Below are 8,514 nucleotides of genomic sequence, written 5' to 3'. Positions count from 1 at the left end.
GATCCATCCTGGAGATGAGCCATGTCTTGTGATTCAACATGTAGTGCTTGAGGCGATTTGCTGTCCAGGCTAACGCGCAGCAAGTCTTTTCTAAGAAAGAGTACCTTGATTCACAATCATTGAACTTCTTGCTCAGGTAATAAATGGCCCTCTCTTTTCGGCCGGTATCATCATGTTGTCCCAAAACACATCCCATCGAGTTCTCTTTGGATGCCATATCTGAGGATCAAAGGCACATCACCACAGTGGAACCAATCGTGGATTTGTGAATCTTGCTTGATTGTCTCGAAAGCCGCTTGACAAACTGAATCCCATTGGGTAGGGTTGTTCTTCCGGAGTAGTCTGAAAATAGGCTCAGCTTTGGCAGTGAGATTAGAAATAAATCTCGAAATGTAGTTCAACTTTCCCAGAAAACTGCGCACCTCCCTTTCTGTTTTTGGGGATGGCATTTCTTGAATAGCTCGAACTTTGTCTGGATCTACTTCTATCCCTTTCTCGCTTACTATGAATCCCAACAACTTTCCCGATCTAGCTCCAAATATGCATTTGGCAGGGTTCAGTTTCAACTGGTATTTCCTGAGCCTTTCGAATACCCTTCTCATCACCTGAACGTGGCTCTCTTCTCCCCTGGATTTAATGATCATATCATCCACGTACACCTCCACTTCTTTATGCATCATATCGTGGAATAATGTGACCATTGCGCGCTGGTAAGTAGCCCCGGCATTCTTCAACCCGAAGGGCATGACCCGATAGCAAAATACTCCCCATTGAGTGATGAAAGCAGTTTTATCCTTGTCTTCCTCGTCCATTGGGATCTGATTGTACCCTGATGCCCCATCAATACACGAACACCTGCCCAATCCCGCAGCATTGTCAACTAACACATCAATGTGGGGGAGAGGGAAATCGTCTTTCAAGCTAGCTTTATTAAGATCCCACGTAGTCAACGCACACCACGACTCTCCGTCCTTCTTCATTCACGGACGTTAGCCACCCATTGGGGATATTTGACTACTTCCAAGAACCCGGCGTCATGTTGTTTCTTGACTTCATCTCGAACCTTGAGCAGTGTGTCGGGATTCATTCTCCTTAGTTTCTGCTTCACCGGAATCGTTCCCGGAATTAAGGGAATTTTGTGCGTTACTATCTGAGGGTCCAAACCCACCATATCATCATAGCTCTAGGAAAATACATCGAGGAATTCTTTAAGCAGACTGATCATATCTCCCAATTCTTCACTTTCCACTACCTTAAGTTCCCTTTTTACTTCTTCCGTGCCTAAGTTTACGGTGTGCGTTTCGTCTCCACAAGGCACGAGGGAAGGCTCATCCTTTTCACTGTCTTCTTGTGTAAGGTCTTCCTCAGAATCACTTGAAGTAATGGCAGTTATGGGGATTTCAAAATTAACCAGAGGAATTTCTGAGTCTATTGGATTATTAGGTGTTAATTGATGAATAGTCCTGAATGAATAAAGAATAGAACGTGTTATAAGGATGGAATTAAAAAGGAAAGAAAGAGAGTATTGGATTTAAAATGCGCTATCAATTCATTAATATTAATGCCATAAGAAAAGGTCCATTTACAGTATTACACTTGTCACCATGGACAAAATGATCAAGTGTAGATAACCAGAGGTACTTTACTCGAAATTGAGTACAGGGATATCCTCTGTTGTCCAGTTGTCCAGCTCCTGCCCCTCAGCCATTGGCGAGACTAGGGCCTCATACAAGGAGTCCAGTTGGATGACATCTATGGATGGATCATCGGGTGATTCTTCTGTATTTGCCGGATGTTGAATGACCGGCTTAGTGAAGATCTCCGTGATTCTCGGGACTACTTTCATCTTTCCCATCTTCTGGTCAAACCTCTGATCCCGAAGTATTTTCCTCATCCAGAATCGCCCATCCACAAGGGCATCCTCCTCATATCCCAAACCACAACGGCCTATTTTCTAAATAGCCGGTATGGGTTCCACGATTCCTTGCAGTGTGGTGCCCAAGCCTTTCCCCTCTTGATACCCGTTCCTCGACATCACTTTGGCCACCATAGCCATAGCCCCCTCCTTTCCGGTATCTTGCAATTCAAGGGCCTGGAAAGAACTCTCCAATGACTCCTCGGCCGCTTCCACATAAGGAAGTGATTGCGGCTTGGTGACCAATATGGCCTCTTCACCCCTTACAGTGATGATTTTGCCGTCCTTAATGTATTTTATTTTCTGGTGCAAAGTTGAAGGAACAGCATTCGCAGAATGGATCCATGGCCTTCCTAACAGCATAGTGTAAGCCGGCTCAATGTTCATCACCTGAAACGTGACGTTGAAAATACATGCACCGACTTGGATTGGCAAGTCATTGTCTCCCAGCACCTCTCTCTTGGTACCGTCAAAGGCTCTTACCACCATTGCACTCTGACGCATATACGATTGGTCGACCGGCAGCCTGGCTAAGGTAGCGCTAGGCAGTACATTGAGGGCTGATCCATTATCGATGAGGACCTTGGCCACTATACAACCCTTACATTTCACAGTTACATGTAGAGCTTTATTGTGCCCTAAGCCTGCGGGGTCTACCTCCTCTTCAGAAAAGGCTACAAAGCTGGATGCCTGAATTTGTTCTACTATCTTCTCAAACTGCCCCGGAGTAATGTCGGGGTTTACAAAGGCTTGATCCAGGATTCTTTGTAAGGCTTGTCGGTGGACTTCCGAGCTCAGGATTAGTGATACTTGATGAAATTCGAGTGTGTTTTTCTCAACTGCTCCACCACATCATACTCGCTCTATTTCATTATTTGGAGCAGCAGTTCTTCCTCTTCCTTATGTTCAGCCGGGTCTACTTCCCCTGCTTTCTCAACCTCCTCTTCTGTATTTCTTGACGACTCTCCCATTTTTACTTTCCCTTTCCTCTTTTCTCTTTCTTCGTTTCTGTAACACCTCCCACTTTGAGTTATAAACTCGACTTCTTGCTCAGGTGGAGAGGGCTTTGTTGCGATAACGGGCTGAGGACTAGTTTGGGGAGTAATGTTGCTGGTAGGTCCAGCATAAGTCATTCTGAAATGCTCGTGAGGAGCGAAACATGGTTTTGGTGGTGGCGGAGGCGAGGCAAGACCAGGAGCGGATGTACTGCTTGACGCTCCCTGAGTGAAAACTTGGAAATTATAATTCCATGGGACAGTGTGAGTATTGGTGACGGGGAGCTGAGGCAAAGTTCGGATAACCGTTACTGGCGGTGAGGCTACCGGGGGTGAGAAGGTGATTCTGGGTTTGGAGGTAGAAGCCGTTTGGCTGAATCTGGTGGTGTTCACTTCCTCTTCCGTCTTCGACCCTGTCTGATATCTCAGAACTTTGAGGGATAGCAAGTTCTGGACCTCCCGTTTGAACCCCTCACAATCTCACAGCTCATGGTCAGCTGCCCCTCCATGGTAAGGACACGCCGTACTCTCTTCGAATCTCGCTACCTGAGGGCAAAGGTAGCCTTCCCTCATTGCTACAGCAAAAATCTCCTCAAAGTGAGGAACCAGCTTGTCTACTTCTGGTGTTGATCCTTCTTCCTCAGACTCTATCATATTTACACCACTGCCCGTATTATGGTTAGGCAGTGGGTTTGAGGTAACATTGGGGAGGGAACCATTTCCCTCGATCTTCAACCACCCATTTCGGATTAAAGCGTGTACTCTCCCTCTGAGTGCCCCGCAGTTATCAGTTGAATGCCCTTGTGCCCCTCCATGGTACTCACAACGGGCAGTGGCATCATACCACCTGGGATATGGCGGCTGGATTGGGTCTAAGGGGACTGATACAATCTAGTTTATACCGACGAGGTATCGGTATATTTCGCTGAGTGGAAGGGGAAGAGGTGGATCAGGGTTCCTTGGAGGTATTGGGTTGTTTTATGGCGGTCTTGGTTGAGCAGGAGGAGGAGGTGATCTCGGTTGGAAATTTGTAGGTGGGGGATATTGTGGGCGTGGTTGCGGATAATTAGGGAAAAGAGGTGGAATATTTGCGATGGTTTGGCCATGAGAGGGAGGATATGACCGGTAGTTGTTTTGAGGGAATGGGGAATAATTGTTTTGACGGGTGACTGAATGTACATCACCCTCCTTTTTCTTGCCAAAGCTGGCAGTCTTCTTTGCAGGGTTCTCAGCCAACTCCTACAACCGTCCCATTCTTAGATTGGCCTCTATTCTTTCACCGGCCTGTATGATGTCAGAGAAGCTGTTGGAAGTGTTCCCAATCATCAAGTTGAAGTAAGGAGCCTTCAAAGTCTCGATAAGCGAGCATAGCTCATTATCGATTCTGGGGATGTACTTCCGCCGCCTTTTCTCTCCATCTCTGGGCATATTCCTTGAAGCTTTCCGGTCTTTGCACTGTGTTACGAAGATCCCTTACGGTGGGGCCACGTCGCGATTAAATTTGTCTTGCTTCAAAAGGCCTCGGCTAAATTTTTCAGAGCGCGACTGCTCTGTCTAATCGAACGCACCACCTGAGTGCTCGGAGAGGCTCGTGAAAGAAGTGGATTAGCGATCTATCATCATGTCATAGAGGACATCTTGGCAATATAGGTGGCCAAATGGATTCGAGTGCAATTCCCGAGATACTTGTCAAAATCGGGGACCTTGAATTTGGGTGGCACCACCACATCCGGCACTAATCTCAGTGATGCCATGTCGACCGAACCATACATATTCAGCCCTTCAATTGCTCTCAATCTCTCCTCTAGAGCAGATAGTTTCTCATTTTCTTTTGACTTATTTTCTCCCCCCGCTGAGTGAAATACTCTCCCAGTTGGGAGATGAGGGGTGAAGTGAATGGGAGGGATTATATTTGAAGGGTATGGGTCGGTGTTTGGAACGGTTGGGTAATGAGAGTAAGGTAGGTCATTATTTGTGGTAACCGGATTGACAGTGATTGTCGGGTCCGGGATGGGAGACTGAAAGGTAAAAGAAGTTGAAGCTTAGTGAGGATCATTTGTTGTAGGAGGTGGAGGAGGTAGTGGTAGGCTAGGCTCTGAAGTGGGTTTATTCTAGGACATTTCCCTCATTAGTCTCATAAGTTCTGAGACCTGATCCTTCAATTCGGAAACCTGCCCCTGTAGGTTCTGTACTTGTTCCTGATCTTCCATTATCTTCCTTGTTCGAGATCTTGTTAAGTACACTCGCTTGGGTAGAACCGTGTGCTTGGTTAGACTTGCCTTGTTTGAAGCAATATTGATTTCCTGTAGGGTGTAAAGAAAAAAGAAAATTTTAAATAAACTTCGAATTTTGCAAAGAAACTAAAAGTCCTGGTCCGGACGAAGGATACAGTGGCATTTGAGAGCCAGGTTGTCATCTGTAAAAGGATAATCGCATCAACTTTATCATAGCATCGTTCGATGGTCTGACCGTGAATGACGGGATTGAATGCGCATTCATGATACCTGTCCATATGGCGCATTCAATTTTTCACATAACCCTAGCGAGGGAGTTCCTACGGGAGTCATATTATTCATTCACAAATTTACTAAACAATGGTCCAAAAATCATTTCATTAACTGAATAATTTGTACACCATATTCTTTACATCGGCCTAGGCTCTGGGAGGTTCTTTATAATGAGATGACATTTTCTGGGATACTCATATAACCTTTCTTCTTGCTTGGCAGGATCGAATGCTTTGAGCATACTCAGTTGAGTAATAGTTCTTGTTTTCCCTGTGCTATTATTCTCTCCAGCTGGTCAACATTCTCTTTCAGTTCTTGATAGAGGGCAGCTTGTTTTTCTTTCTCCTTCCTTTCCTTAGCACACTCTTTCAAGATATCATTGATGAGTAATGCCTGTTCTTTTGTTTCGAGCTTCTTCTTTTTGTTTTCTTGCTTATACTCTTCAATGAGTACCTCTTGGTATTTCATCCTTTCCTGAAGCTTACTATTCTGCCCTTTCATCTCTTTGACCTCAGCTTGAAGAGAGTCTTTTTCCTTTTCCCACTGTACCTCTTGCTTTTCGAACCCCATCCTTTCGGCTCTTGCCTCTTCCTTGAGTCTTCTCACTCTTCTTTTAAGCTTTTGCTGTTGGTCCTCCAACTGTTTCATTCGTTCTTGCAGTTGTGAGTTCTTGGTATTTGCCTTCTGTAGCGAGTCATCCAGGCAATCATTAGCTTCTTCTAATAGGACGCTCTGGCGAGGGTTACTGTCCTCGAATTCTACAGTAGAGTGTTCTCAGTCCCTGTCAGCTCTCCATTTAAGATAATCGCCTGAGGCACTTGGGCCTTTAGGTGATCTCTTCATCAGAGTGATGTTTTCCCAGGACTTGCGAGCCATTTTCAGCCCTTCCTCTTCCTTGAGCTCATGGTAGAAGTGACCTTGGTGGTATTCTTCAATGTTGATCCACGGTGTGTTGAGCCAAAGCGCCTCATTACCAATGCGAGTGTAACTTGTGTATCCGGTTATTCCAATTAGGGACACCGATTACCCCTGTCTGCGTCGAGCGGATTGGCCTGACGTCCACAGCTTCCTCCAACAGTAATTATGGCCATTGAAACTCAAAATCCATTCCCGCCACTGCTGTTCATTCTTCAGACTGATTACTAACCGGGTCATTCTCTCGATGGGAGGCTGGTCAAGGTACCAAGTCAATCCCTTTGTCTCCACGGGACACACGTGACTGACAATCCAGAGGTATAACAGTTGAGAACAACACTTAAGGGACCCTTTGCCCTGTTGTCTGCAGTAGGTAAGGGTTAATAAAGTCTCCGCAAGGATCGCCGGTATTGGATTGATCTCCTGCCTTTCTACTGTCCAGAACACTTCCACCGCGTTGCAAGTTATGATTCCCAATGGTCCCGGGAACAAAATCAGACCATAGATTCCCAAGGCGAGTACTACCAAAGCTTGATCCCACTGTTTCTCTCGGAGGCATTGATCTAACCATTTCTGGAGATATGTCCAATACCAACCATGCGTGTCTCCTTTGGCGGTTTCTTTTGACTTCACTTCTTCTGGGGGAGTACCCAACATATGTGCCAGTCGTTTCCAGGTCTGCCTATGCTCGAGGTGTAGGTAGATCCGGTTCTGCAATGAGTAAGGAATCCCTAGCAATGCCTGATATTCTTCCATAGTGGGAACCGTATCAATGTCATTGAAAGAGAATACCCCGTACTTAGAATTCCAAACTGACAACATGGCTTTTAATGCCGGGATTTGGACCCTGACTCGCATTAAGGTTGCAATCCTCCCGTACTTCTCTTCAAATCGTGCCTTGACCTGATCGGGAAGTGACCTCCATCCATTAGACAGACCCTCGAGGTCGTTCATTCTGACCTCTATTTTATTCAGATCTAGTGAAGGTAGTAAGCTAGCATGTGCCTCGGAAACATCATTTTGCAAGGGTACCGGACTATGAGCTGATTTGGACCAAAGTTTAGCATTCTGAACCTTTTCTGCCGACTAACTCGAGGATGCCATGATAAAAATGATGCCTATCCTTTTACAGACTCTTGGTTTGGTAACGCCTGCGGGAAAATTCGTTAGCAAGATAAATTAGGGTAATTTTGAATCATACTGTTGACAGGGTGACACGTACACATTTATCAAAGTAGGAAAATGTGTAGGTGTTTTAGTAGGATTCAAGATTACCCTAAAAAAAAAAATGAATAAAAGGAAATTAAAGCAGAACAGGATAAGAGTAAGTATGCCCCTTTTTGTCCTATAGTAGGGAGACTCCTAATACTGGATGAGCGCTACCTATCTGGATAGTTCTATCTTATAAAGTAGTTTACTACGACTTTCAGCTATTGTGATAGTTTAGCTCAGGATCTAATTTTCTAAAAGCCACAGGTTCCCAAATTGCCCCTACTGTAAACAGTAGAGCCCCATTCTACCCCCATGATATTGTCGGGAAAATTCCACGGGTATCACGGTGAATAGAACGAGTTTCAATTTGAGCAGAAGCCTTCACGGATACTAACGGGGTAGAACCCATGGGTACCGCTACATGACCCCCTCCTACTTTCCTAAAAGGGTAAGAAAGCCCGGGTATAGGGCTGAAGTGTGTGAGGACATCGTGTGAGTGTTCAGTGTGTGAAGGGACACCTTTACCTCTTCCCAATTCAAGGGGATTTTATTTTTCTTTTTTTTCCTCTTTTTTTAAACGAAGAGCACTGTAAGGAGTAAAACAAGCAAAACAAGCAGAACAGTTAGTAGGAATAAACAACACATAAAAATATTACCGGGTGAGCCCACCTAACTATAATTTGATTGAGAAATTAGATCTACTTGGTTAAGTAAAAATACGTCCCCAGTGGAGTCGCCAAGCTGTCGCAAGGGATTTTGCGGTCGCCTGGACGATCACTCACCGAAGTGGGAAGGAGTGAGGAGTCGCCACCTTAGTTTTGAGGGAAACTAAAGAAAACCATTTGGAGGAAAATTGAAACCATTTCAAGACAGAGATTCTAGGTTCGGGGTCCGTAAACGGGTGGGGAAGGTGTTAGGCACCCCACCTCGTCCCTTAATAAGGGTAAGTAGATTTAATTTTGGCGTTCTT

This window comes from Hevea brasiliensis, chromosome 1, assembly GCF_030052815.1.
Source record: "Hevea brasiliensis isolate MT/VB/25A 57/8 chromosome 1, ASM3005281v1, whole genome shotgun sequence".
Taxonomy (NCBI): Eukaryota; Viridiplantae; Streptophyta; class Magnoliopsida; order Malpighiales; family Euphorbiaceae; genus Hevea; species Hevea brasiliensis.
Note: the sequence above shows the minus strand (reverse complement) of the source record.